Source organism: Prionailurus viverrinus, chromosome D2 (assembly GCF_022837055.1).
Source record: "Prionailurus viverrinus isolate Anna chromosome D2, UM_Priviv_1.0, whole genome shotgun sequence".
Taxonomy (NCBI): Eukaryota; Metazoa; Chordata; class Mammalia; order Carnivora; family Felidae; genus Prionailurus; species Prionailurus viverrinus.
This window is the reverse complement of record NC_062571.1, coordinates 60,740,796-60,768,152: the sequence shown is the minus strand read 5'-3', so window position 1 is coordinate 60,768,152 and position 27,357 is coordinate 60,740,796. Positions and strand designations below refer to the sequence as shown.

Genomic DNA, 27,357 nt, shown 5'->3' with positions numbered 1-27,357 from the left:
ATGATCATTGGGAGGGCTAGAGGAATGCAAAGGTTGTCACAGGGTCCGTGGGAGAATGCTCAGCACTCTCAAGCCGAGCTGCTGGCTTTCTGGGCCCTACTTTGGAAAAAGCTACGCATAAGACCAGAGTCGGGTGCATGAGTTCCTCTGAGCTTCTTAAAGAAAACTACCCCAAAACGTGGGGACTTGTGGTCTCACAGTGATTTTTCCACGTGAAAAAAAAAAAGGGAAAGTTAGCTCAAGTTAAAAAATAAAAGGTCAGGGGCATCCGTCCCCAGAGTGTTCTCCTAGCCGAGTCTCCTCCCTCAGGGAGGAACGGGGAGCCCTTTTCATGTGATGCGTTCCATGTGGGTTTCAGAGCTAATATTTTGAGTGCTCATTGTGTATCAGGCTCTTAAACAGTGATAAGCACTTTTTACAAGTTATGTCGCTCAATTCTCATCACTTTATCATCTCCATTGTACCTCTGAGGAAATGGAGGTTTAACTAATAAATGGCAGAGCTAAAACGACTTGACCTTAAGTCTGTGTTCTACCTTCCAACTTACTCCCATGGGTTCTTACCAATGTCTGTACCTGAAGAATCAAATCAAAGCCAAACTCCTCAGCTGGGATTTGAAGACCCTCTACCATCTGCACAGAGTCCTTTCCTCAGTTTCTCTCTTCTCACTCCTTGTCATGTACTGCTTGCTTGAGTCACACCAGATCACTCGCTGTTACCAGGTCTTGTATGTATCCAGGCCTTCCCTCAGGCCATTCCCTCCACATGGAATCTTCTCTCCGCTCTGCCTGGCAAACTGCCAGTGTGAGTTTTCTAAAACTCAATCTGTCTTACTTCACTGTTTAAAACCTCTCTGTGTCTCCTCACCACCTAATGTGATCAAGACCAAGTATCTTAACTTCAAACAGAGGATCTTCCTATTCTGGGTCCCACTGATCTCCAGGCTCCCTTCCCCCACTTCCACTTCCTACTTAATGCTCCACACCCGGGATCTGCTTATAGTTCCCTAAACATTTTGGGCACTCTGTTTCAGGTCTTTGCATAGGAGATATTCTTCCCACCTTCTCCTTTACTTGGCTAATTCCTACTTGTCCTTCTGATCATTGCTTGGGCTACACCTCCTCAGAGGTCCTTTTTCCTCTCCTTCCAGGAAATCTGTCCCCTCCCCCACCCCAGTATATACGTTTTAAAATATCTTTCTCTATACTGAGCACCTCAAGGTCACTGACCAAATTAATGTCTGGTTCCTCAGAGCCTCGCACGGGGCCCGGCACCCATGCCGTCTCAAGAAATAAGTGATGAATGGGAGAACTGGTGAATGGATGGATGGAAAAGCTAGAATTTAGAGTCCCTGAGTGGGGCCTAGGTACACAGTCTGACCTTAGACCCTTCCTTTTTTGCCAGCTGCTGCCTGATAGTCTTGCACTTACTCCTATTATTTGGAACCTCTTCACTGCAACGTGACCTTGTTTATGTGAGTTTACCTCTTTGAGACTCAGTTTCCTCAAATGTAACATAAGAAAGTAGGAGCATATGATCCCTACTGTCCCTTCCAGATCAAATGTTATGTGAATCCATGCTGTTTGCAGAGAAGGAATTTTCCAAGCACTGTGCGCCTGTGTGTGGGGAGACTACCAATGCTGCGGGTGGTTGCAAGAGATTTTCAGAGACTAGCTGAACTCTTTAATCGGGGTTGGCAAACTATGGCCCATGGGCTGAATCTCTTTCACTGCCTGATTTTGTAGGGCTCACAAACTCAGAATGTTTTTTACGTTTTCAAGTGACTGGGGAAAAAAATAAAGAGAAGAAGAATATTTTATGACGTGTGAAAGGTATGTGGGATTCAAATTTCAGCATCCATAAATTAAGTTGCGTTGGAATACAGCTTTGCTTGTTTGTTTACGCGTTGTCCTTAGCTGTTTTCGTCCTACAACGGCAGAGTCGAGTAGTTGCTACAGAGATTGTATGGCCCTCAAGTCTGAAAATATTTACCATCTGGCCTTTTACAGAAAACATTTGCCAACCCCTGTGCTGATTCAAGAACTCTCAGTGGCTATCCACTAATCTGTAACAGCTCTGTCCAATAGAAATATAATGGGAGTCGCATATGTAATTTAAAATTTTCTAGTAGCCAAGTTATTTTGCTTGGTTTTTTATTATTACCTTTTTCTACTTGAGAGAGAGCATGGGTGCATGTTCAAGTAGGGGAGAGGGGAAGAGGGGGAGAGAGAGAGAGTCCCAAGCAGGCTCCATGCTCAACAACACTGGGCTCATGACCTGAGCCAAAATCAAGAGTTGCATGCTCAACTGACTGAGCTGCCTAGGTGCCCCTAACAAAGTTATTTTAGAAAGTAAGACTAATAATTTATTTAACCCAATATAAAAAATGTTCTCATTTCAACATGCGATCAATAGAAAAGTTAATGAAATTTTACATTCCTTTTTTTTCATACTAAGTTTTCAAAATCTGGTGTGTATTTTCTACCCACAGTACATCTCAATTTGGACTAGCCACATTTTAAGTGCTCAGTAGCTGCATATGGCTAGTGGCTTCTCTAATAGTTTAGAGCTATACGATCATGTTTAAACTCTGACATGAAGTTCTAGGCCCTGTGTTCTTTGGTCTTAGTTTTACTCTTCACTACTTCCTTGAATGCCAACCACACAGATCCATTCTATGCCCCTTAAGTTAGACACAATCTTTTTCACCTCCGTTTCTTTGCTCACTCCTTCCTTCCTTCCCTTCTTCACAGCTTCCTTCTCTCCCTGCCTCCCTCTCTCCCTCACCTCCCTTTCTTTCCTTCTTTTTTTCCACAACTTTATTGAGGTATAATTCACATTCTATACAATTCATCGGAAATGTACAATTCAATAGTGTTCAGTGTATTCTGAGTTGTGCACCATCACCACAATCAATTTTGGAACATTTTATCTCCCTAAAAAGAAACTCCATTCCCTTTAGCAGTCGTCCTCAGCCCCCAAATGCTCCCCCAGCCCCCCAAACCACTGATCTGTTTTCTGTCTCTGAATTTTGCTGGAGGTTTTATACAAATGGAATTACACAATGTATAGTATTTTGCGACTGGCTTCTTTCACTTAACATAATGTTTTCAAAGTTCATCCTTGTCGTAGCATGTAACAGTGCTTCATTCCTTTTTATTGCTGAGTAATATTCCATCGTTCCTGCCTCTGTGCTACGTTCCCTTCCTCCAAGACCTTCCCTTCAAGAGATTGAACCCCAGAGCACCAACAAAAACCCATGAAGGGAAAGAAAAACCTGCCCTTATTAGTTTACAATGTTTAAAACTTTTTTAAAAAAACATTTAATTATTTTTGAGAGACAGAGAGAGAAAGAGCATGAGCAGGGAAGGGGCAGAGAGAGAAAGGGAGACACAGAATCCAAAGTAGGCTCCCGGCTCTGAGCTGTCAGCACGGAGCCCAGCGTGGGGCTTGAACTTACAAACCATGAGATCATGACCTGAGCTGAAGTCGGACGCTTAACCGACTAAGCCACCTAGGCACCCCTTAGTCTAAAATGTTTAAGATCAAACACAGGATATGTTCAGATTAAACAAAAATTAATGTTTTTATTTATTTTTGAGGGAGAGAGAGAGGCAGAGACAGAGCACGAGCAGGGGAGAGGCAGAGAGAGAGAGAGAGAGAGAGAGAGAAGAGAGAGAGACATTCTCCAGGCTTTGAGCTGTCAGCACAGACGTGGGGCTGGAACTCATGAACTATTAGATCATGACCTGAGCTGAAGTTGGATGCTTAACTGACTGAGCCACCCAGGCGCCCCAGATCTGTTCAGATCTTTAGAGGAAAAAAGGAGATAAAGACTTTTTGAAATCATTACCTTAGTAACAAAATTTCTCTCTCTCTCTCTCTCTCTCTCTCTCTCTCTCTCTCTCTCTCTTTAACCAAAAAACCAACAAACCACAACATGGTCTGAAGGGTAAATTTCAGATCAAACTGTTGATGACTCTTGAATAGTATACTGGGTGAGCCCATTCGGTGCACTAAAAACGAACATGGCAATCCAGCTACAGCTTAGAGACCCCCACAGCACAGGTCAGAAGGAGTCTGACCTCACTTCCAACTTGCCTCCATCAGACTCTCTTGCTGAGTTGACTAGCCAGTTGCCAGGTCAATAGGCAAGGATCCCCAGGCTCCACGCTTTCACAGCAAGAGAAAACAAAGCATAAATACCTACCAAACTCCAACCCTTGTTCCTTCAGCTTTTAGGATTATGCTCCAGGTGATTTTGACTCTTCCAGGACCACCTTCATCCCCTCCCCGCCTTCCTCTGGCTTAAGCCCATGCTCAGTCATGGTTCATCTTTACTTCTCCTCTCCTTCCCTGTTGCTGCCCCTTCACTTTTCTCTTTCCTCCTCACATCCCATCCCTTAAAAAAATTTTTTTTAAATCTTTATTTATTTTTGAGAGAGAGAGAGAGACAGAGAGACAGAGTGACAGCAGAGGAGGAACAGAGAGAGAGGGAGATGCAGAATCCAAAGCAGGCTCCAGGCTCCAAGCTGTCAGCCCAGAGGCAGATGCGGGGCTCGATCCCACGAACCTTGAGATCATGACCTCAGCCGAAGTCTGACCCTTAACCGACTGAGCCACCCAGGTGCCCCAACTCCATCCCTTTTTAGTCTCTTCTCCTTTTTTCTCCCTCCCATTTGCAAACTCTTCACTTCTTTTCCATATCAGCTCTCTCCTTCCCTCACCTCCCTGCGCTTTTCCTCTTCCCGTCTTTTCTCTCATGGTGTCCTGTGTTAAGTGCGTGCAGTTGGAGCGTCCTTGGGCTCTTCTCACAGCAGACAGCCAAGGATCTAGGAGTCAGATCTGAGGATGAAATTCAGCTCCATCACTTAACGACCGTGGCACTATGAGCTAGGTTACTAGGCCTCCCTTACAGGATTAAACGTTAAGTAATCACTCCTATCCTTTTCAATTGCGCACTGGAGAGGAGAGTAGGAGACCCCTGCCCCCAGGTCACCGAAGCACCAGTCACCTCTGTGATCTTTCCTTCATACCTTCCCCTCCTCCCCGCGCTCCAAGACGCATCCCCTCTCTCTACTTGCAGAGGCTGCCTCGACGCTGTCGCCCTGTCTTTGCTCACCTCCCACCCTTTTCCCAGCTCTACTCTTCTGTTCCCTTCCGATCTTCCCAACTCTTTTCCGGCCTCGCCTCAAGCAAGAGCCTCACTGCGCAGGCTCTGCCGGCACCGCGCCAAGTCCTGCCGCGTGCCCCTCAGGGTCCAGGAGCCTCCTAGCAATAGAAAGACCGGGCTCACCGGAACGCCTTCTGATTGGTCGGGCCTCTCGGGATTCCCTAGCACCATCGCCTGTTTTCGCGCAGGCGCGCGCCCGTACCCTGGCACCGCTCTTTGAGGCCTGGGGCCGGTACTTTGCGAAGTGGGTGAGCTCCGTTTGTTTTAAAACTTCTCCTACTCCTTCTCCTCTTCGTTAAGTTTTCCGTGCCATTCTAGTCACTGGTACTTGCTAAAGAAACTTGAAAGTACATAAAAGTGAAAACAGGCATTTTCTTCCATTGCCATGCTGCTGCTCCCTGATCTCAGTGTCTGGGTGGGAATGTGAGCTACGCATGCGTGATTGTTAACAGGCTGGAATCCTGCTGTAACGGTAATAGAAGTGATGATGATAGATAAAATGTGTTGATGTTTCCTATGTGTGCCATGCTAAGTGCTGCTTACACTTTTCTACTACCATTATTCTCAATTACAGGTGAGAAACTGGCCTTACAACAAGGCTAAGTAATTTGCCCTAGATCTTGCAGTTAATAAAGAAGTAGTAGAGCCAGGATTTGAATCCAAGTTTGACTCCAGGGCTCTGGGCAGCCTCTCCCCTGCCTGAGGTGGTTTTTACACGCAGTGTTGGGCACCTGGCGGGCGCAGTTGGTTAAGCGTCCAACTCTTGGTTTGGGTTCAGGTATGGGTTCAGGTAATGATCTCTCGGGTCATGAGTTCGAGCCTTGCATGGGGCTTTGTGCTGTCAGCAAGGAGCTTGCTTGGGACTCCCTCTCTCTCCCTCTGCCCCTCCCCACCACAAAATAAATAAATAAACTTTACATGCAGTGTCTATTCTCCCTCTGACTTGGGAACAGTTGCTCTAGATGTTAACTTTCCTATTATGGCTTCTGTGCAAAGTCCCCTGTTGGGATATTTAGGAGAAGGGAGATGCCAAGTGAGGACTGGGTTAACTCACTTGGAAAAGGCCCATCGGGCCTGATGGAGAGCCAGATATCCTAACCTGTCCCCAGGAATACCAAGGGCTGGACCACAAGTGGCTATCCCCGAGGGTGAGCAGTTCTCCCTGGGAAATAGTGACCTTGTAGCCACAGCTGCAAATGCCTCAAAATAATAACAGTGACTATCTAAAGGGGATGGGATAGATGCCAGGCAATTTATAGACATTATTTCAGGCAGCCCTCACACTAACTCTGCAAGGTGGGTGAAATGATTGCCCCAAATCGGAGTGGTTAGGATTCAAACCCAGGCGTGTCTTATGTTAGAATCTGTGATATTTCCATCTTGCCCTTTGCGTTTCTGTAAAAATGTAACAGTCACTAAGAGTGAGCCTCTGTTAGGTGCCAGGTACTCAGCTGGGATTTGTCCATTAGTATCTCACTGAGTCTGTATAGTAATCCTTTCAGAAAGTTAAGATGATTTCCGTCTACAGATGAGGAAGCTGAAGTTCAGCAAAGTTCCATAACTTACTCAAGATTATATAGCCTGTTGGAAGGAGAAACAATATTCACACCCTGATTGATTCATTCCTAAACTTATGCCCGCCTCCCACCCTCCCCACCCCCCTGCTTGCTGCACCATTCCAGGGCAGAGTTTTTATCTGAATTGAGGGTTCAGGCAAGAGCTGGGCTCAGACTGGGCAGGTACTTGTTTAGGGAACAGGTGAGAGCTCAGATCTGTCTGAAATTTCTTCAGGGCCCCAGGTTCTTCCTGTGACATCCACTATGGGATGAACCAGAGCAAGGCCATGAGAGGAGACAGCCATTCCTCTTTCTGGGAGGGGGTCACAAAGAAACTGAGATGTTTCCACTGTTGTGCTTTAGTCCCCTGGTCCTGTGCATTTAGGTCCTGCTGTACCTTTGATTCTCTTGATTTTGTTTAAAAATTTTTAAGTTTATTTATTTATTTTGAGAGAGAGAGAGAGAGTGAAAGCAGGGGAGGGACAGAGAGAGAGAGAGAGAGAGAGAGAGAGGATTCCAAGCAGGCTCAGCACCACCAGCTCAGAGCCTGATGTGGGGCTCGATCTCATGAACTGTGACATCATGGCCTGAGCTGAGATCAAGATTTGGATGCTCAAATGACTGAGCCACCCAGGTGCCCCTCTCTTGATTTTGTTTAAAAGAAAAATATCCCATGTCAGAGATGCACAGGTTTGGAAAGAACTTTGAAGGAGAGTTATCAGTACAACCTTCCATCTGATGCTCCTCTACGCCCCAGTTTCTTCCTCTGTTTCTCAGGATTTCACAAGGTGTTGGGTAGGAGAGGTAAAATAATGGAGGTGGTAACATTGAAACCGGGATGAATAGTTTTTGGTTCTGAGCGAGTGAGCTATCTATCTATCTATCTATCTATCTATCTATCTATTTATTTTTAAGAAGGCTCCATGCCCAGCATAGAGCCCAGTGTGGGGCCTGAACTCACAACCCCGAGATCGAGACCCAAGCTGAGATCAAGCGTCAGATGCTTAACTGAATGAGCCACTCAGGCACCCCAGTTCTAAGCACTTTAAATCAGCAATTTTCAAAGCATGGCCTGGGGACCTCTGTGAGTCCCCAAGATCCTTTCAGGGGTCAAACTATTTTCATAATAATATTATACTAAGATGCTGTTTTTTTCACTCTCATTCTCTCACACATAATATAGTGGAATTTTCCAGAAGCTACAGAATGTGAAGCTTCTGGAAAAGCTTCATTCATTGCATTCAGGTTGTTGCATTTGTTGCAACAGATTGAATGAAGAAGCAAATATGAGAATCATGTCACCTATGAAGCCAGAAATAAGATTTGCTACAATTCAAAACAACCTACTCCTCTTTGTAATTCATCTTTCCCTCTACCCCATCCCCAGGCAAACGCTGGTCTGCTTTCTATCACCATAGATGGGCTTGCATTTTCTGTAATTTTATGTACAGGGATTCATACAGTAGGTGCTCTTTCTTTCACTCTGCAGAGTGATTTTGAGATTCATCCATGTTATTGTGTTGGGGATGAGATCTGAACTCTGGTCCTGGCACTTATTAAGCGCGTGACTTTGGGGACATTACTTGTCTCTTCTTTTTTATTTAAAAAAAGTTTTTTTAATGTTTATTTATTTTTGAGAGAGAGAGAGAGACAGAGAGAGATTGAGAGATGGAGACATGGAATCCGAAGCAGGCTCCAGGCTCTGAGCTGTCAGCACAGAGCCTGACCTGGGGCTCAAACCCACAAACTGTGAGATCATGACCTGAGCCAAAGTCGGACACTTAACTAAGCCACCCAGGCTCCCCTTGTCTCTGCTTCAGAGAGGAAACAGTAAATAGCTCCTATCTTACGTAGTTGGGAAGATAAAATGAGTCGATATAAGTAAATAAAATATTTAGTTCAGTTCCCGGTACTTACTGGGCGCTTGATAAATAGTAGTTATTTTTTAATATAAGTTTGAGATAGGAATTAAGCAGGGTAAGTAGTACAGCATGGGGATGGGGAGAATCTTGTTTAGACTAATTTGATTCATAGCTCAGGTTTAACTATTTGTTAAATGTTTCTCACTTGCACACCCCGAACCTTTGCACATGCCAACCTAACCAGGAAATTTTTCTTCAGTGAGGGCTGGGGACATGGAAACTTGTAGCTTTGAAAGTCCTGCCAATTTGGAGTTACCCTGTTGGAAAAAAACAAAATCCCACTAGGCAGCTTTGAAAATGGAAAAGGTGTATTCTTTCTTCATCCTCGTTGATTCCAAGTCCAACTGGCCAGGTTTACTCAAACTCGGAATGCAAACTCCATGTCTGGGATGGGGTGGACTTCAGAAGGTTCTTGGCCAGAGGAAGAGGGAGATTGAGGTTTTCTGTGTGACTCGTTGCAGCTGAGCCTGGGGTGGGAGAGAAGCCATCAACCTGAGGCATTTCTCCGAGAATCCGTGCGGGATCCCCTGCTTCTCTGCCTTTCTAAGCGCTGAGGGCCATGGAGACCCGTTATAATCATGTTGTGTCTGCTACTGGCAACCGAAGCTTCTGGTATCCTCATGCGGTGGGGAGGTGACTGCGTTTTCCTAAGCCTGAAGACACAGTCTCAGAGGAAAAGAACACAAAGAGGACAAGAGAAGAGAGAAGGAGAGAGGAGGGAGGGCGAGAGAGCGTTGAATTGATCGCTGTCTGTTCAGGTCTAGCTGGAAAACACAATGAAGTGAAAAGACTTCTTGGTTGGTGTGCTTTTCTTCATTTTTTTTTCCCAGGGTTTGGAGTGGGGAGGGAGGGATGGGAAACCAGAAAGGAAGAGGTGGAGGATTGGCGGGGGCCCGAGCAGAAGCAGCATGGCCCCTCGGGGCTGGGGAGGGGAAAGTAACTTGGGGATTCTGGGACCCTCTTGGGTCACCCCCTTGCTGGCCAATCCCTTCCTTCCACACGAGACCGTGGCTCATGCTGCCAGTAGTGCATTTGGAACGAGGAAAAGCCAAGTAGCTGAAGCCTGCCTATCCATCCCTGCCCTGGAAAAAAAAAAAAACACCACGTAATTTTTCTTCCAGTTGAGTGTGGGATGGTGTCGATGTTGCTTTTATTTTTTTCCAGTGTAGAGTATTGGCAAACTTTGATTGCGTTCTTACTTTGGGCTCAGCACCATTCTACGTGCTTTATAGGCGTTATCTCAATGAATTCTTCCAACAGCTTTGAGAGGTGTGGGTCCTATTATCGTCTCCATTTTACAGAGTGAGCAACTTCCGTTGCTTAGAAAGGGAACTGGTAAGCGGCAGAAGCAGGCTTGGTCCACAGGTCTGCTGAACGCGGCGCCTGCACCCTCAAGTAGTGCACTGTGTGTAGATTCAGTCCCTGAGGTAGCTCACAGGTTACTGTCACTTGGAGGGAAGAAGACTGGATCTGGGAAGGAGGGAGGTAGACAGTCATGTGTGAGAGCAACTACAACACGATGTGTGACGGGCCATACTAGCAAGTTGGAGGCCACGGAAGAGAATGCTTATACCTGCTACAGGCCTGGGAGGATGGGCTTAAGTCTTTTTACTTCATCTTTTTTTTTTTTAACGTGACTTTTTTTTTTTTTTTAAATCCAAGTTAACATATAGTGTTAAGGTGACTTTTTAAACCGTCAAAAGCTCAAGCTACAGAGCCTGCTGCCTGGCCTCACACTGAGCTCTGCCACTTACTAAGCACTGCGACTGTGGCTAAGTTACTTGCCCTCTCTGAGACTCAAGTTCTTTATCTGTAACATGAGGATACATTCATTCAACAAACGTTTCCTGAGAACTGTTTTGTGTCAGGCCGTGTTCTAGGCAATAGAGATGTTGGTGAATAAGATGGACGTGGCCCTATACTCTCAGAGCTTCCATTCCAGTGGGGATGAGAGTTGTACCTACCTCACGGAGCTGATGAGTCTGTAACATCCAGCTCTTCACTCCTACCTTTTCTTACCTCAACTCAAGCTGCGTTTGCTCCGTTTCTAGAGAAGTCTTCCCTGACCTACCTGACCAGCTCAGTTTCCCTGGGACCGTGGACCCATCCTTTGTAACGCTTAGCATCATTGTAAGTTGTTTGATTCTTTGACCAAAGTCTATAAATTCCTTGAGGGCAGGCACAATGTCTGGTTTCTTGTTTCATTTTGTTTTTTACTCAGCAGTCGCTGGTTCATATTAGGCTTTCATCAAATACTTGTGAATGAGTAACTGAAATGAGATAATGCATGTAAAGGACTTGGTGTGGCCTTGGCACAATCAGCGCTCAATGAAATACTGTCTTGTTATAACTTGACATTTATCCTTCTTGGTTCGAAAACTGAAATAAGCCCCACTCACACCTACCAGCCTTTGACATCTACTGCTGTGTAATGGACTCTGCTGTGCTGGCCGATACTTAACTGCCATTGCCCCTTTCTTTCTTGTTGGCAGACCCTGGATGTTGTGTGATTGTTTACCCTTCCCCCCAGACTAATAAGTGCCACCACTAGGATTTGAATCTAAGCAGTGGGCTCCATAGACTGAGCTTTTAACTTAAAAAAGGTCAGAGACTGGTAAATATTTGCAAATCCTATATCTGATAAGGCATTACTATCTGACGTATAAAGAACTTCTATAACTTCTACAACTCAATAGCAATAAAAAACGACCCAGTAAAAAACTGGGGAAAGGACTTGAATAGACAGCTTTCCAAAGATCTGTAAATGGCCAACAAGCACATGAAAGATGCTCAGTGTTACTAATTGTTAGGGAAAAGCAAATCAAAACCACAGTAGGATACTACCTTACAACTCTTAGGATGGGTGCTATATAAACACACCTAAAACCCCCCCAAACGAGGAAATAACAAGTGTTGGTGTGGACGTGAAGAAATTGGAGCCCTTGTGCGTTGTGGGTGGGAATGCAAAATGGTGCAGCTAACATGGAAAACAGTATGGCAGTTCTTCAAAAAAAAAAAAAAAAAAAGACTTACCATTTGATCCAACAATTCTCCTTCTGGGTATATACCCATAAGAATTGGATCCAGGGTCTCAAGAAGATATTTATACACCCACGTTCATAGCAGCATTATTTGCAATAGCCAAAAGATGGAAGAACCAAATGTGGTATATACATTTAATGGAATGTTGTTAGCCTTAAAAAGGAAGGGAATTCTGGGGCGCCTGGGTGGCTCAGTCGGTTAAGCGGCCGACTTCGGCTCAGGTCACGATCTCGCAGTCCGTGAGTTCGAGCCCCACGTCGGGCTCTGTGCTGACCGCTCGGAGCCTGGAGCCTGTTTCAGATTCTGTGTCTCCCTCTCTCTGACCCTCCCCCGTTCATGCTCTGTCTCTCTCTGTCTCAAAAATAAATAAACGTTAAAAAAAAAAAAAAAGGAAGGGAATTCTGACACATGCCACAATATGGATGAACCTTGCGGACATTATGCTGAGCGAAATAAGCCAAACACAGAAGGACAAACATTGTATGATTCCACTTATATGAGATATCTGGTGTAGTCAAATACATAGAGACAGAAATTAGGATGCTGATTGCCAGGGGCTGGGGGAAAGAAGAATGGGGAGTTATTGCTTAATAGGTATAGAGTTTCAGTTTTGTAAGGTGAAGAGTTACGTGGATGGATGGTGGTATTGGTATCACAACAATGAGAATGAATTTAATGCCACTCTCTGTACAATTGAAAATGGTGAAGGTTGTCAATTTTATGTTATGTGTGTTCTACCACAATTTTTAAAAACTTGATGATCAACACTTTTTTTTCCAGTTCGAAAATGTCACAAGTTAGTATGGGATTATATTTTAATATAGCTAGCATATGTATGTATATATGTATATAAAGTCACATATTAAAAATAAAAGTAAAAAGGACTTTATTAATCTCGTCATCCCAGGCCTGCAGGCCCACCAGTCATGACCGATCTCATTGGTCTTACTGGTGACTTGTATATCTGTGGATATGTGGTCTGATTCTGGCCAGTGGGATATGAGGGCATGTCTGCTGGTGGGCTTTTGAGAAGTTTCTTCATTGATAAAAAGGAGATGCACAGGAGGGTAGATGCACAATGATGACATCACTGAATTTTAAATTAAACAACCCTGGGCCCTCCTTCCTCCAGACTTCTTATAGGAGATTATAAAGGTTCTTTATTGCTCAAGCCATTTTGAGTTGGCATGTGGCCAAAGACATCCTAACAGATACAGAATATCATAAAATCAGGACTAGGCCTCTCTGGCCCTCGGAGTGCTTTTCCTCTGTGAAGCTTCCCCAAGTCAGAGTAAATTGTATTTTCCTCTCCCAAGAAAGCACTGTTGTGTTGACCGCAACAAGTCTACAGGATTCCCAGTTTGAGGCTGGGAGTTTGTGGCAGCTGTGGCGGCATACCATTCCAATCTCCCTTCAAAGAAGAACTTGCCATGTGGCTGCCCTTCTGGGCCACGCCCATGCTCTTCATAGGCAACCCTTGCTAATGACTGAACGTGGTGGGGGTGCCGGGGCCTGGCCATTTCTGCCCATGTAGGACTCCTCTTAACCAGCAGTCTTTCCTTCAGAATCTTTTCTTGCCCAATCTGGCTTCTCTTTTATCCTTCCAGGCTTTACCACCATCCCCACCCCCTCAGCTGGCTTGCACACCTCACTGTGTCTCAGCACCCACTTCCTGGAGGACCCAACGGACACAGAGTTGAATATAATAATTACTCCTTTTGAGGGATTTGTGCAGCCTGGTCTGAAAATAGTAGGCCTGCTTGTTCCTTCTTGTCGTTCTATATCGTTCTAAACATATTCCTAGTACCTTGAATAATAGACCAGCAGACACTCAGCAATTGGGCAAATGTTAAGTGCCTATTCATGCTTGCACTGTCCCGGAGGCCTTGCATTCTTTATCTCATTTAATCCTCAAGGAAGTCCTAGGAGATGGGCATAAGTAGCCTTATTTAGCAGATGAATAAAACCGAGTCTTGAAGTGTTCGGTGATGCATCCAAGGTCACTTTATTTGGATCTGGTTGTCACCCCCGCAGAGAGCACTGCTTTCCTGTCTAAAATACCTCCCCACTTCCATTGTTCTCTACTCCTCTGCCCCACTTTACCGCTCTTGACTTTACCAGTTTATGTGTTTATTGTCTGTCTGTCTCTCTGAAAGGGAACCTTCCCAGGGCAGTGGTCCTGTCTTACTTACTGCTGTATCCTCAGAACCGAGAACAGTGTCTGGCTCTGAGCAGTGTTCAGCTAGTCATCGAATGGATGCATGAGGGAAACTAAGCTCATCTTTAGGTCATGTTTATATTCAGTGTTTTAAATAAGAATACACCCCATTTGAATAATACTATGGTTTATGAAGTGTTTCCACTGCTCTCTCCTTTGGTCCTCACGGAAGTCTTTGAGGTAGGTCTGACACTGTTGTTCCCTTTGCAGGGTCTTCTCATGCATGGTAGTTAAATAATTATATAATTATTTTATGACTGGCTCCCCTGCTAGCTGAGGCTCCATGAGAACAGGGCCTTGCTGTGCCTGTCTATGTCATATGCCTCTGTGCCTGACGCACTGTGGTGCTCATTATATACATATGTGAATATGAATATGCATGTGTATATATATAAATACATATATATGTCTAAAATTTCCACTCAATAGATGGGGCAATCAAAACCCTGTGTTCACAATCCTAGGTTGTGGGCCGGAAAACTTTTTTGTTTGTTACCCACAGTGGGAAATTTAGTGTTCATCATGACCCCAGGAAACACACATCCACACAAATATGCAATAGTGCCTATGCTTAGTGTAGACTAAGCACTGATATTTTTCTCCTCTATTCAACTTGACTTCATTAGAAAATGTGTAGTTCCTACATTTATTTCATAGATAATGCACTTGATCTTAGCCAAAAGGCTGAGAAGTGATTCCCATTGATTTCATGACCAACTAATGTCTGAACAACTTTGGCCTAAGTGATTTGCTCAAGGTCACCTGGCTAGCAGAGTGGTAGGATCACGAAATAATCCAGTATTCTTGCACCTGCTCTACTCTGGTGGATTTCTTGCCCCTTGTGTCTGTTTTGATAACCAAAGAACAAATTTGTTCTTCTACTTGTCAGCCACAATTAAGGCAATGCCAGTCTCACCATCTGTAGGCATTTCAATTTAGTTCAATTTAGTTCGTCCAGATACCTTGGCTCTCTGCAATGCAGCTGTCCAGGAGGTTCTTCCTAGAAACTCTAAAGGGAAAGATTTAGCCCTAATGGGTGGCACCCCTATACTTGCTGGAATTCTCATCCAAATTACACCAAACATTAACATATGGACAAAGGCACATGGCATATTAAATGATTTACTGGGGTCAAAGATCAAGTCAATGGCAGGTCTATAGTTAACCCGCCACACATCCTCAGAATCTGCTGGCCGACACGAGGAAGCCTGGGCTAGGCAGGGCGGTCGGCCTGGACCTGGTCAGCCGTCAGCCAGTTAATCTACAACGGCACCTTCTTTTCCTACCAGAGGGAGGTTTGACTTGAACTCCTGGGAGACCTGCCTTCTTGGAATCTAGATTTCTCTGCTTCAGAGTCTAGTTTAGCTGGTGTTGGACGCAGAAGCCTAGAGAAAGCTGAAACTTGTTTATTTGTTCTTTTATTCCTGGATTTATAATTTGACCTAATATACTGTATGTCTGTACATGTGTTGATCTCAAAAAATGTTTGAGCTTGCCTGCTTCTCAGGCCATGTTGGCAGGCAGCTGTTAAAGCCATCAGCGATGTTTGCTTCCAGTTACAAAAGAAAACATTCTCTATTTGGGGTTATGTTGTTGTTTTTTTTCTTTCCTGATTTAAAAGGGGAAATATGTTTCCCAGTAGAGATGTGGGGCTGCCCCACCCCCTTCCAGAGCTAAGAACAACTAAGAAACCTTTTCGGCACACCTGGTTCACCATCTTTCTAATATTCATGCTCTTTTTCTCTCCCCGTGGAAGAATTCTTAGGGGATTTGGTTTGAAATTATTTGAGCAACTGGGCAGGTTTCTTGCCCTTCCTTGTGGGGATAGAGTTTATGGTTCAACATCTCCCTCAAACTCTGGTGTGTTTTTAGCTACGCAAGAGTCAGGTTATGTCTCACTATCAGGTGCGGCGATTGCTGCTGACGGGACCAAGAAAACATGCGTCATTCTAACCTCTGCCCAGAACCTTTGAAGGAATGCAAAAACCCTGACCTTGCTTTGGAGAGACCATCTGGGGAAGACTTCATTTCCCCAAATATATATGAGATTGAGAGTTCCTCTGGGTGGGAAGTAGGGAAAACCATATGGCAAATGTGGGGCTTGCATATGCAAATATTTGTTTCAGAGAAAATGATTTAACGTGGTAAGTACACTCCCGAAAGACTGTCCTGTACCCTGGGGAAGCGCACGGAAGGAGTTGGAGGTAAAGAGGAACGAAGAACAGAGAAGCCAGACGACAGCTGGGAAATTGGACCCAAGGCAATGAGACTTGCTTAGGGTTGGAGATGCCTTTGGAAGTGGCAGACCAAAGCTCAGTAACCAGCTGGAAGCAAGAGCGGTGGGGAGGTTTGAAAATGAGGAATGGAAACCTCTGGGGAAAGTGTGGCTGCCTAAACGAAAGAGGCTTCGAGGAAAAAAAAAAAACCCAACAAACAACAGTGCCTCAGAGGAATCCTGCAATGGTCAGAATCACAGGACAGCTTGGACTTCAAGCTGAAGGTGACATCTGGGCCACTACATGGAAGGTCTCAGGAACCCTAGGACTTCTGACTAAAGGACATAGTCAAGTTGAAACTGCTTATTGCCTGAACACATGACTCTGAGAAAGAAGACTTTGAAATGGTATCTTTTTCAAAATTTCAGATTCCAGTTGTTTATCGCTGGGCTATGCAAGCAATTGACTTTTGTATACTGACCTTCTCACACAGACTCTCTTTCCATTTATCTAGGCCTTTTATTTCTTTCATTGGTGTTGTATAGTTTTCTAGATGTAGACCCTGTTCATGATTGGTTAGATTTATAGCTGGTATTTGGTTTTTTTGGATGCTATTGTAAATGTTTTTTTTTAACATTTCAAATCTGAATTGCTCATTGCTGGTCTTCAGGAGAGCACAAGAAACTAGAATTTATCTTCTTAACTTCCATTTTGAGCTTGTTCCCAAAGACACTCTGAGTGAGGGAAGGCTGGGGCAGGATGGGTCAGTAATCACAGCTGTCCCCTCCCCACCTCCCCCCTCTTCCTCACTCTATAAATATTTGTTTATTCATTTGAATAGCAGCTAGGGAGGGAGGAGGTGCTGTTGAGGAACAAGGGACAATGTCTAAGTCTCAAGGTTAAGATCTTTGGAGGAGCAGTGTTTGAACTCTTAGTGTTTGAGACAGAATGGTGGGTGTGGGAAAACCGGTGGCTACAGCAGTGTGAGAAAGGGAGAGAGGGCTTCACCAAGCTATGTGAGTAAAGATGAAGGCATATTATGCCTGGGGTCCCATGTGACAGTCTACCAGAGAGCATGTGAATTGAGATCTAACTCCTGCTTTTGGCCCAGAGTAATTAGAGCATAATCAAGCCATTGCTGTGCTCATGTCCATGCCAGTGTTTATCTCAGAAAACAAGATGGAGAATGTGAACAGTCCCTGTAAAACTAGGGGTTTGTTGAGGATGTGAGTCTTACTGGTTGGGAGAAAGTGGGGCTCGTGGTGGAAACTGAGTTGAGAAAAACATGAGAAGACTCTCTAGTCACCCCTCCTCTTTGTATCCCCCAGTGCCTAGCAAGGTACATGGAGAATGGTTCTCAATCAATGTATATTGAACAATTCTGGAGGCAGCTCAGCCAATTGACTTTAGTGCCCAAGTGTCCAAGGTGGGACAAGAAAGAAAGAGGAACTTGCTGAAAGAGTTTAAGCAACTATTACCAACAGAATCTGTAACAGTTAAGTCAAGATTTATGTGGCTTCCAGGGTTTTTGTTTTGTTTTTACTGGGATAACAGGTAGATTAACACTCTAGACGCCAAGTTGTTGCTTACTCAGTGACAGAGGTAGCTGAGAGACACGGATATGCTTTGGGTTGCAGGTGAACCACAGATGGTTCATATCTTCCCTAAATCTAAAGAATGTCCGCTGAGCTGTCAGCCAATGAGATGCATAACTGGGGACGCTGCTGGTGTGCTGGAGGACTGTGTAGTGCTAGGATCTCTTAGCATCGCTTCTAATCAGGATCACCTATGATGTCCTGGAGCTGTTGTTAACGAGTTGTGCCCTTTGCTGGAGGAGCCCTAATTCATGGAGGGTGACTGCAGGAACTTCTGGGAGCCAGAGCCAAGGCCTTGGAGCAGAAGCCCTGAGCCTTGAGGGGTGTGGGCAGAAGGTCACTTAAGAAGATCAGAAGGATAGTGAGGGAACCATTTCAAAGAGAGATGCTCTGAGTTGCCATTAATTAAGGTATAGTGGAAAAGATGCCTTCCCATCAAAGCCCAGCTTTCCTTCTGGGTCCCGAGGAGATAATTTACACAGGTTCTTACCTGGAATGTTTCCCTGAGAACTGGCATATCATGTGCATTTCTTCCATGCCTCTGCAAACAATAAAGAAGTTATCCAAGAACACCACCATTTTTTTCTTAGGCAAGGGCCTAAAATTCCATGATAATACTATTTCACAGAGGGACCAATATTCATTAACAGTTAAATATGGAGAGACGGGGTTGCCTGGGTGGCTCATTCGGTTGAACATCTGACTCTTGGTTTTGGTTCAGGTCATGATCTCACAGTTGTGATATTGAGCCCCATGTCAGGCTCTGCGCTGGCAGCATGGAGACTGCCTGGGATTCTCTCTCTCTCTCTCTCTCTATCTCTCTCTCTCTCTCCCTCCCTCCCTCTCTCTCTGTGCCTCTTCCCCACTCGTGTGTGTGTGCGCGTGTGTGTGCTCTCTCTCAAAATAAATAAATAAACTTAAGCAAAATAAGTATACAGAGAGGTTTTATTATGTGAGGCCAAGAGCATGAGCTTTGCAATCAGTAGATCTGTGTTTAGTTTTAGTTTTGCCATACACTAGCTTTGTGGCTTTGGGACAAATCGCTTGACCTCTCTGAATCTCTAAGACATAGGGATAATAATAACAAGAATATCCATTCTGTTGACTTTATAGGCTAATGTTGTACGCAAGGAAGTGCTCTACATTAACTATGATTATTATTGGGGCTAAATTGGAATCTGTGCTCCCTGAAAATTGGGTCAGGGGAGAATCCATTTAGAAGGACTGACACGGACATACTGATACAGGCAGGTCATGAAGGTCAGGGAAGTGAAAAGGGTCAGTCAACAAATATTTATTTACCATCTACTCTGTGTAAAATGTTCTTGATGCAGAGGGAGAAAAGTGGGGTAGGGAGGAAGGGGTGGGTAGTAGGCATGGTTTTTGTCCTTTGACAGGCTATCTGGAGAAGAAGGACATGGTGAGAAGTGGGGCCAATACCAGCCAGTCTAGACTACTGCCAATTGAATAGTCTAGCTGGAGAGTGCTAAGGATTTTCAGGGGAGAGCTTTCGAGGGGGCCAAAACATGAGTTTGTTTTGATGACTGGGTGGGATTCATATGAGCGGGAATTTTTCTAGAAAGAGAACAGTTAGGAGCAAAAGCTCAGAGACCAGGAAAAACAAGACATTCATGTCACCTATCAAACACTCACTACACACTCTGCATTGTATGAACTTCTTTTACATGCTGTTGTCCAGTTTAACATATACACGATCATAGAGCAAATGAGGCTTTGTCCTCCCCATTTTGCAGATGAGAAACTGAGGCTCAACAAGGTCAAGTATTTCACCCAAGGTCACCTACTAAAGAAATGGCAGAGCCAGCGTTCAAATCCAGATTGTCTCACTCTTTTTTTTTTAACGTTTACTCATTTTTTGAGAGAGAGAGAGAGAGAGAGAGAGAGAGAGAAACAGAGTGTGAGTAGGGGAGGAGCAGAGAGAGAGGGAGACACAGAATCTGAAGCAGACTCCAGGCTCTGAGCTGTCAGCACAGAGTATGACGCAGGGCTTGAACCCATGAACCGCCAGATCATGACCTGAGCTGAACTCGGATGCTTAACTGACTGAGCCACCCAGGCACCCCCAGATTGTCTCACTCCTAAGTCCAAAGGTCTTTCCACATGATGAACCACTTGGGGTAGCAAATAGTCAGTCTGGGTGGAATGGAAGAATTCGTGCTGGGGCAATAAGGATGGAGAGAGGTCCTGGGAAACCAGAGTATTGAGTGCCAGGCAAAGAGCTTTAGATTGACTACAAAGCCTATGGGTGGCAGAGGTCTCTGAGTAGCAGAGTGACATAACTAAAGTTTGCCCAAGGCTCTGGAGGCCTAGGCTGTGCCAACTTACTAACGGGGCGGTTCAGGAGGGAGAAAGCTACCACCTTGTCATGCATTCCTGGGTGATTCCTCCTCTTGAACTTACTTTCTCCGGTGTGTTAGTCCTGGGTACTCTTAAACACTTCTGCAACTGCCACCCCAGAGAGAGCATCATATTTCAGTAAGGAGCAGAGTCAAAGAGATTCAGATCGGTCCTGGATCCAGTGGTGGACTCCAGTGATGAAAGTGCTCACACACAGACTCTTGTAGCACCCGAGTACCACTGAGCCAAGCCTTCCAAGTGAGAGGCTTCTACATTCTTTTTCTAAGCAGAAGGTTTCGATGTAGGTCAATGGTGAAAGGCGAATTGCTGGAGGGCTAACAGACAATACCCACTCTTTACATTGTGTGAGCGAATTTCTCAACTGATTAAGTAGTAGTTTGCTTGGGGTCTTTAAGTGTGTAGCAGTGTGGCAATTCTTTCTGTCCTCCAATCCCTCTTTTTAATTGAATTTTAAATTGGATGTTGATCTTCAAAGCTTAAAAAAGTATATGCTCTATGACTGTTAGGAATTTATAAGCAACTTTAAAACAAAGTCAAGAATGTGAATATGGAGCACTCTCTATAATACCAAAAACTTGGAAACACTTCAGTTTCCAGGAATAGGGAATTGGTTGAGTAAATTAAGGTACATCTTACTCAGTGGAAGGCTATGCAGGCATTAAAATGATATTGTTGAAGGATATTTAATGGTATAGGAAAATGTCAGGGTTATATTAAGCTACAGTTGAGGCCAGCTTTTAATTTTTAAAAGTACATAATCACTTCACACCTATTAGGATGGCTATGATTAACAAACAAACAAACAAACAAACCAGAAAACAAACGTTGGTGAGATGTGGAGGAATTGGAACCCTAATGCACTGCTGGTGGGAATACAAAATGGTGCAGCCAAATGTGGGAAACAGTATGGAGGCCTCTCCAAAAATTAAATATAGAATTACCATTTGATCCCGCAATCCCACTTTTGGGTATATACACGAAAGAACTGAAAGCAGGGACTCACACAGCTATTTGTACACAAGTGTTTATGGCAGCATTGTTTGTAATAGCCAAAAGGTGGAAATAAACTAAGTGTCCACTGATGGCCGAATGAATAAACAAAATGTGCTGTATACATACAGTGGAAATTTCCAGCCTTTAAAAGAAATGAAATTCTGACCTATGCTACAACACAGATGAACCTTGAAGACGTTATATGCTAAGTGAAATAAACCAGATACAAAAGGACAGATACTGTATGGTTCCACTTATATGAGGGACCTGAGTAGTCAATACATAGTCAAACACAGAAAGTAGAACAGTGGTTGCCAGAGGCTGGGGGAGGGGGAAATGGGGACAGAGTTCCAGTTTGGGAGATGGAAAAGTTCTGGAGATGGATGGTGGTGATGATTGCACAACAATTTGAATATAGTTAACGGCATTGAACTGCATGCACACTTAAAAATGGTTAAGATAGTAAATTTTACTGTTTGTATATAGTACCACAATAAAACAATTTTTAGAAAATTATATATACAAAAGACTATATGGAAGGCTGGGTAGCAGATTAAAGGTGATTTTATTTATTCTCTTTTTAGTTATTTTCTATTTGGTTTTTAAAATCATTTTGGGGCGCCTGGGTGGCGCAGTCGGTTAAGCGTCCGACTTCAGCCAGGTCACGATCTCGCGGTCCGTGAGTTTGAGCCCCGCATCAGGCTCTGGGCTGAAGGCTCAGAGCCTGGAGCCTGTTTCCGATTCTGTGTCTCCTTCTCTCTCTGACCCTCCCCCGTTCATGCTCTGTCTCTCTCTGTCCCAAAAATAAATAAACGTTGAAAACAAAAATTAAAAAAAAATCATTTAAAAATTATTTTTAAGTACATGAGGATTACACACATACATCTTCTTGTAAAAAAGTAAAATATACAGATATAGTTAAAGTCCCCTTAGATCACCTCCCTCAATCCCATATGTACATGTACCTGACGTGTATATAGGATTGTTTTATACATATCATTTTTGTAATATAATTTGTCAACTTTTGTTTTCACTCACCATCATTCGTAGATATGTTTCTATGTCATTCCTTTCCAGTTTCACTTTTTTATTTTTTATTTTGACTTTTTAATAATTTTATATTATTTACTTATTTTTAATTTAATTTTTCATTTTTTAAAATAACTTGGATTTTTTTAAAGTTTATTTACTTTGAGAGAGAGAGAGAGAGAGAGAGAGAGTGCAAGGGAAGGGAATAAAGAGAGAGGGAGACAGAGAATCTCAAGCAGGCTCTGTGCTGTCAGCACAGAGCCCGATGTGGGGCTCGAATTCATGAACCGTGACATCATGACTTGAATTGAAACCAAGAGCTGGAGACTTAACCGACTGAGCCACCCAGGCGCCCCACTTATTTTTTTTCTTTTAGAGAGAGCACACACATGAGCTGGGAAGAGGGACAGAATGTGTGTGTGTGGGGAGAGAGAGAGAGCGAGAGAGAAAGAGAGAGAGAGAATGAATGAGAATCCCAAGCCAGCTTCATGCTCAGTGTGGAGCCTGATGCGGGGCTAAGTCCCACAATCCTGAGACCATGACCTGAGCGAAAATCAAGAGTTGGATGCTTAACTGACTGAGCCACCCAGGTGCCCCCAGTTTCACACTTTTAAGTGATTAGATATTATTCCAGAGATGGGCATGTTATAGTTTACTTAGCTGGTTGCCCACTGATGGACATTTAGGTTGTTTAATTGCAGTTTTTTGCTATTATAAGCAATTTCGGGTAAACACAATTTATGTCTTTTTAATTGATTCTAATAAAGTGTGTTACATTTATAAAGAGTATTTTAAAACATTAAAAATATCTGTTGTTTTAATTTGAGCTGGAACGAAGGCAGTGACTTTAATTCAGTGTGTGTCCCCCTCTTCCTAGAGGCCAGGGTGGCCCAAGACACACATATGCTCTTTCACTGTTAATGTGTTGGGAAACTTGGCCTCCATTATTTTTTTCTCACAAAATTCAGAATAGTATAAATCCATGAGCTCCCCAACTTTCAGGATCCATGTGAAAACCATTGTGACCAACGGCTGCTACAGATAAGCACTGAACTACATCTGAAACCTCAAAGCAGAGGAACTGAGGCTCGGGGACAGACTTTCCAGCCCACAGAGGGGAGGAAGTGATGCTAGATATGGCCACCCCTGTGGCACATCAGAATTCTCCAATGGAACTGAGATCATTTGATTCCTTGGATGTGCAACCATATTAGCTCCTGTAACTACCGGATCTTCAACTCCTACCCTTATACTTGGGATGCTGGAGACGACAGGATCGATGAGGAAATCAGCAGTTGCCAGCACCCTTCACTTAGCACCTTGTCATCTTTAACTGAAGTTGCAACTGAGTGTAAAATAAGTAAAGTTCTTGCATTTGCTAAAATAAGTTACAATGAAAAGACTCTCCAGTTTAAAAAAAAAAAAGGAAAAGAAAAAACCTCCCCTCCCTTTAGTCTCCCCTCCAGTCTCTAATCTCATCTGTGAAAAAGAACTGTACTTTACTGTCCACAAAACAGTTCATTTTCAAAGTGAGAGAAGAATTGCTCTGTGAGGAGAGCCATCAGTAACTGGGGTTCATGAATTCCTGCTTGTTTATAGAAAGCAGTGGCTGAGGATAGACACTTTGAAACCACCTGTGAAAGAATTAAAGACCAAGGGGGGCAAAACCCCCATCACAAACAGAATCTCACTGATCAAGTGTGAAAGAAAAGGAAGAAAGAAAAAGCCAAGTAGATCTTTGCAGGCAACCACTAGATGGACACAGAATTCAAAAACATTCTTTAGTGAGATCAAGGATGGCAGGCTTTGAAGCCTGGAGGGCTGGCGAGTCTCAGCACCGGCCTGGCCGTGGCAATCCCCGCACCGACGCGCCCACAGTCTTGCACTTGCTGGAGTAAAGCATTTAAATTGGAACAATGTCAAATTTCACAGCTATCTTATGTCCAGTGACCTTACGGGACCCCGAGGGAAAGACAGATAAAAAATGATTGTTCTCAACACGTTCCTGAAAGCGAAGAAGTCACACAGGCAACCTTGAGAAACAACTTTTCAAAATGAAAACACCCACAAACTCTTGCTTGCGGGGTGGCAAGCAAATTGTGCTTATTTATCTATTCATTTATTTATTCTCTTTACTGAGGACTCGCAGTGTGTCACCCTTTTTACAGAACACCTGCAGAGACCAAGTTCCATCACCATGGCACGTAAATTTGCGAGGATGATGTTATTGTGGGAAAAGAGAAGATAACAACTCTTCTGAATTATTTAATCAATCTGGAACAGGTTTTATTGTTGTTGTAAAGGAAGTGAGACATAAGTTGTGTCTGACCAAGAAAACGAAAAAAACAGAAGAGGACAAAGATGAGATCTCAAACCTCTGCTGTGTGTTTAGGTAACAATTTCAATGACCGTTCACATCCCCTAACTATGCCTAAGTGAATCATCTTAGCTTAATGGGATTTTTTCCCTTTAAAAGAAATAAATGTTATAGATGTTGCTAAAATTTTCTTTAACCACGACCCCCAATCTCATTTCCCACCTTCCTTCCCAGAGGCAGCCACCAGCATGAGTTTAAGATTGATAATTCTGTTCTCTTTTTTGTACTTTTCTATACATACATATGTTCCCTCAAGAGTTAAGATACTGTTTTTTTGTGTTAACTTTTCTCATGAATGGCATCATACTGTATGTATTGCTTCGAATTTATTTATTTTGCAATTGCACTCAACTTTACGTTTTCCCCACCTATCCAGATATGTGTGTCGTTCCTTCTGGGGACTTAATGTTTTAAAGGAAGAAAGCAAAGAGGAAGAAAAGTTTATTCACACTGGAACAGTTACATGTACCTATATGTTTCTGCCTGTCTCTGATTAGGAGACCAAAGTCAGGAGGACTTCTTGGAGGAAGGGTGGCCTAAATTCAGTTTTTAGAATAGATAAAAAAATGCTACATGACAAAGAATGTCACAGGGCATTTTAGAGATACCCTTTAAAATAATTTCCTAAACTAGTAATTGTGAGGTTTACTGCATGATTATTATCTTTCCTTCACTATTTGGAATATAGGTCCTATTATTATTATTATTATTATTATTATTATTATTTTTGTTTGGTTTGTTTTTTTCACATTTTGGCTAGATGGAGATTTCACTGGGAAAGTAGGTTTTCCAAGGGATGCTCTACTAATCAGGTCAAGATTTGCTAAAACCAGACAACTCCAGAAACTCTACAAAACACTATCGTTTAAATCCAACAGGTGGATACATGTACCAATTACAAATGAAAGAATCTTTGATCACCGGAGTCGTTGGTGTGTGCTGAGTAAAATCCATCCCAAATCCAAATATATTTGTAGTGTGAGATGAAGATGTGGAGGTCACGAGTGAGTACTGCTTATGTTAGTAGTTTTAATTTTACCCTGTCGGAGCCCCTGTGTACAAAATTTGAGAAAGCAAGACCTTGATTTGCTCAGGTTTCCCCGAGGAGGGGCTGCAGAATCCTTGAAGCATGATTTGAAAAAGATGGATAAGATATTCCACCCAAAATTCAACATCACCTTTAATCTTGCCCTCTCCTCCTCTAATCCCTAGGTAATGTTTTGTGCTTCTTTTGCAGGAAAGCAATTTTGTTAATCACTTTAGCACCAATTCTTGCATCCCTGGCAATACTCAGAACTGCCTCCATCCAAGTCTTTGATGTGGGAAAGAAACACACACACTCTTTCACATGTAATCTGAAAACAATTCACCTCTTGCCAATGAATGCACAGCACTCCACTTTAATAGAGAGCAAGTTCTGTGGAGGTTTCTAATCCTTTCTGCCAAAGAAGAGAAGAGAGAGAATCACTCAGGTAGCCCAACCTCATTCAGGAGTTAAAATCACTTGGAATGTTTTGTGGTGTGTTGGGGGCTTTTTAAAAAATATCACTTGCTGAAGATTACGGCTCTCAGGGGAAATCAAAACAACTCAAGATAAAAAAAAATAAATAAAAAATAAAAATAAAAAAAGAGTCCCCATCCCCAACTCAAACAGGATATTCTTCTCAACTCAGATAACTCTTGATCTAAGTGTATTACAAGAAACCTGCTTTAATCCCTCAAAGCAATGGTGTTATAGATAAGTAGCGGTAACTGAGGTGGCTTAAATTCCAGAAATGTACAAAAGATTTGGTTGGAAACAAAACTAAAGAAGAAAGCAAGCTCAATCTGCATTGCTGTGACTTAAGAGGTAAATTTAGGGCAGTAAAAATGCAAAGAATGACCCGTAAAAAAGAAATAGCCATAAAGTCCAGAATTGTCCTAATGGTCCCACAGGCTGCTTTCAGCATGTGTCTGAATGTGTGTGTGCTTTAGGGGTGTGTTTGTGGAAGTATTTTAAGAAAGTGAAATTGTTTTACGGATTTCAGGATCTGACAGAGTTCATTTGAAAATTTCTTTATACATTTTACTGTGATATTACAACATTCTGCAACTGTATTTCACAAATGATTTTCTTGCTCTTTATATTTTCTTTCTCTTTATATTTTTGGTTGAACTCCAGTATTTTCTTCCTATTTAGTCCCTTTTCTTTGACGTATCACTGCTCACTTAAATGCAATGGGATGGACTTTATGGTTTTTCCTTCTGTCAGTAATTAACCATATTTTCACAGTCTGGGTATTCGTTTTGATCTATCTTCTGACATCCAGTGAACAGATTGCACATTCCCCCTCCTGCTTGTCAACTATACCTCTCTATTGCAAAATAATGGCAATTTCTTTCATTATGGCCTCTCCCATTTGCCCAAAACATGTTTGAAAATGCTCTTTCACTTTTTTAAGAGTGCCCCTTTTTTAGAGGTAAAGCTTGTTATTTGATAGATGATACATACAAATAGTTAATAGTTAAAAATTCAAAAGGTATAAAATAGCATGGCACCCAGTTCCCCTTCTTAGAAGCAGACCTTGGTGCTAGGTTTTTGTGTATCTCTCCAGAGATCTTTGGCGTGTATCTCTCCAGAGATCTTTGGCGTACAAAAGTCAAAGCACACACATGTAGTTTCCCCTGCAAATGGCAACGTATGATATACACTCTTCTGTAGCTTGCTTTTCCCCTTAATGTATATTAGAGATCGTTCTATAGCAGTGCGCATGGTCTTCCTCATTCTTTCTCACAGTTGCTTTACTATCCTATTCTACAGGTGTTCCATGGTTTATTTAAACAGTTTGGAATACATCTGTTCCAAATGCTTCTATTC

At 43.2% G+C, this 27,357-nt stretch overlaps 1 long non-coding RNA gene across 1 annotated transcript; it reads left to right on the top strand.

The window, feature by feature from the left end:
- The first annotated feature begins 5,382 nt into the window (after window positions 1-5,382).
- On the top strand, window positions 5,383-25,824 carry LOC125148221 (uncharacterized). The gene is made up of 3 exons (XR_007145456.1): window positions 5,383-5,421; window positions 25,379-25,504; window positions 25,738-25,824. It is a non-coding gene; the product is annotated as an uncharacterized LOC125148221 (long non-coding RNA).
- The last annotated feature ends 1,533 nt before the right edge of the window (window positions 25,825-27,357 follow it).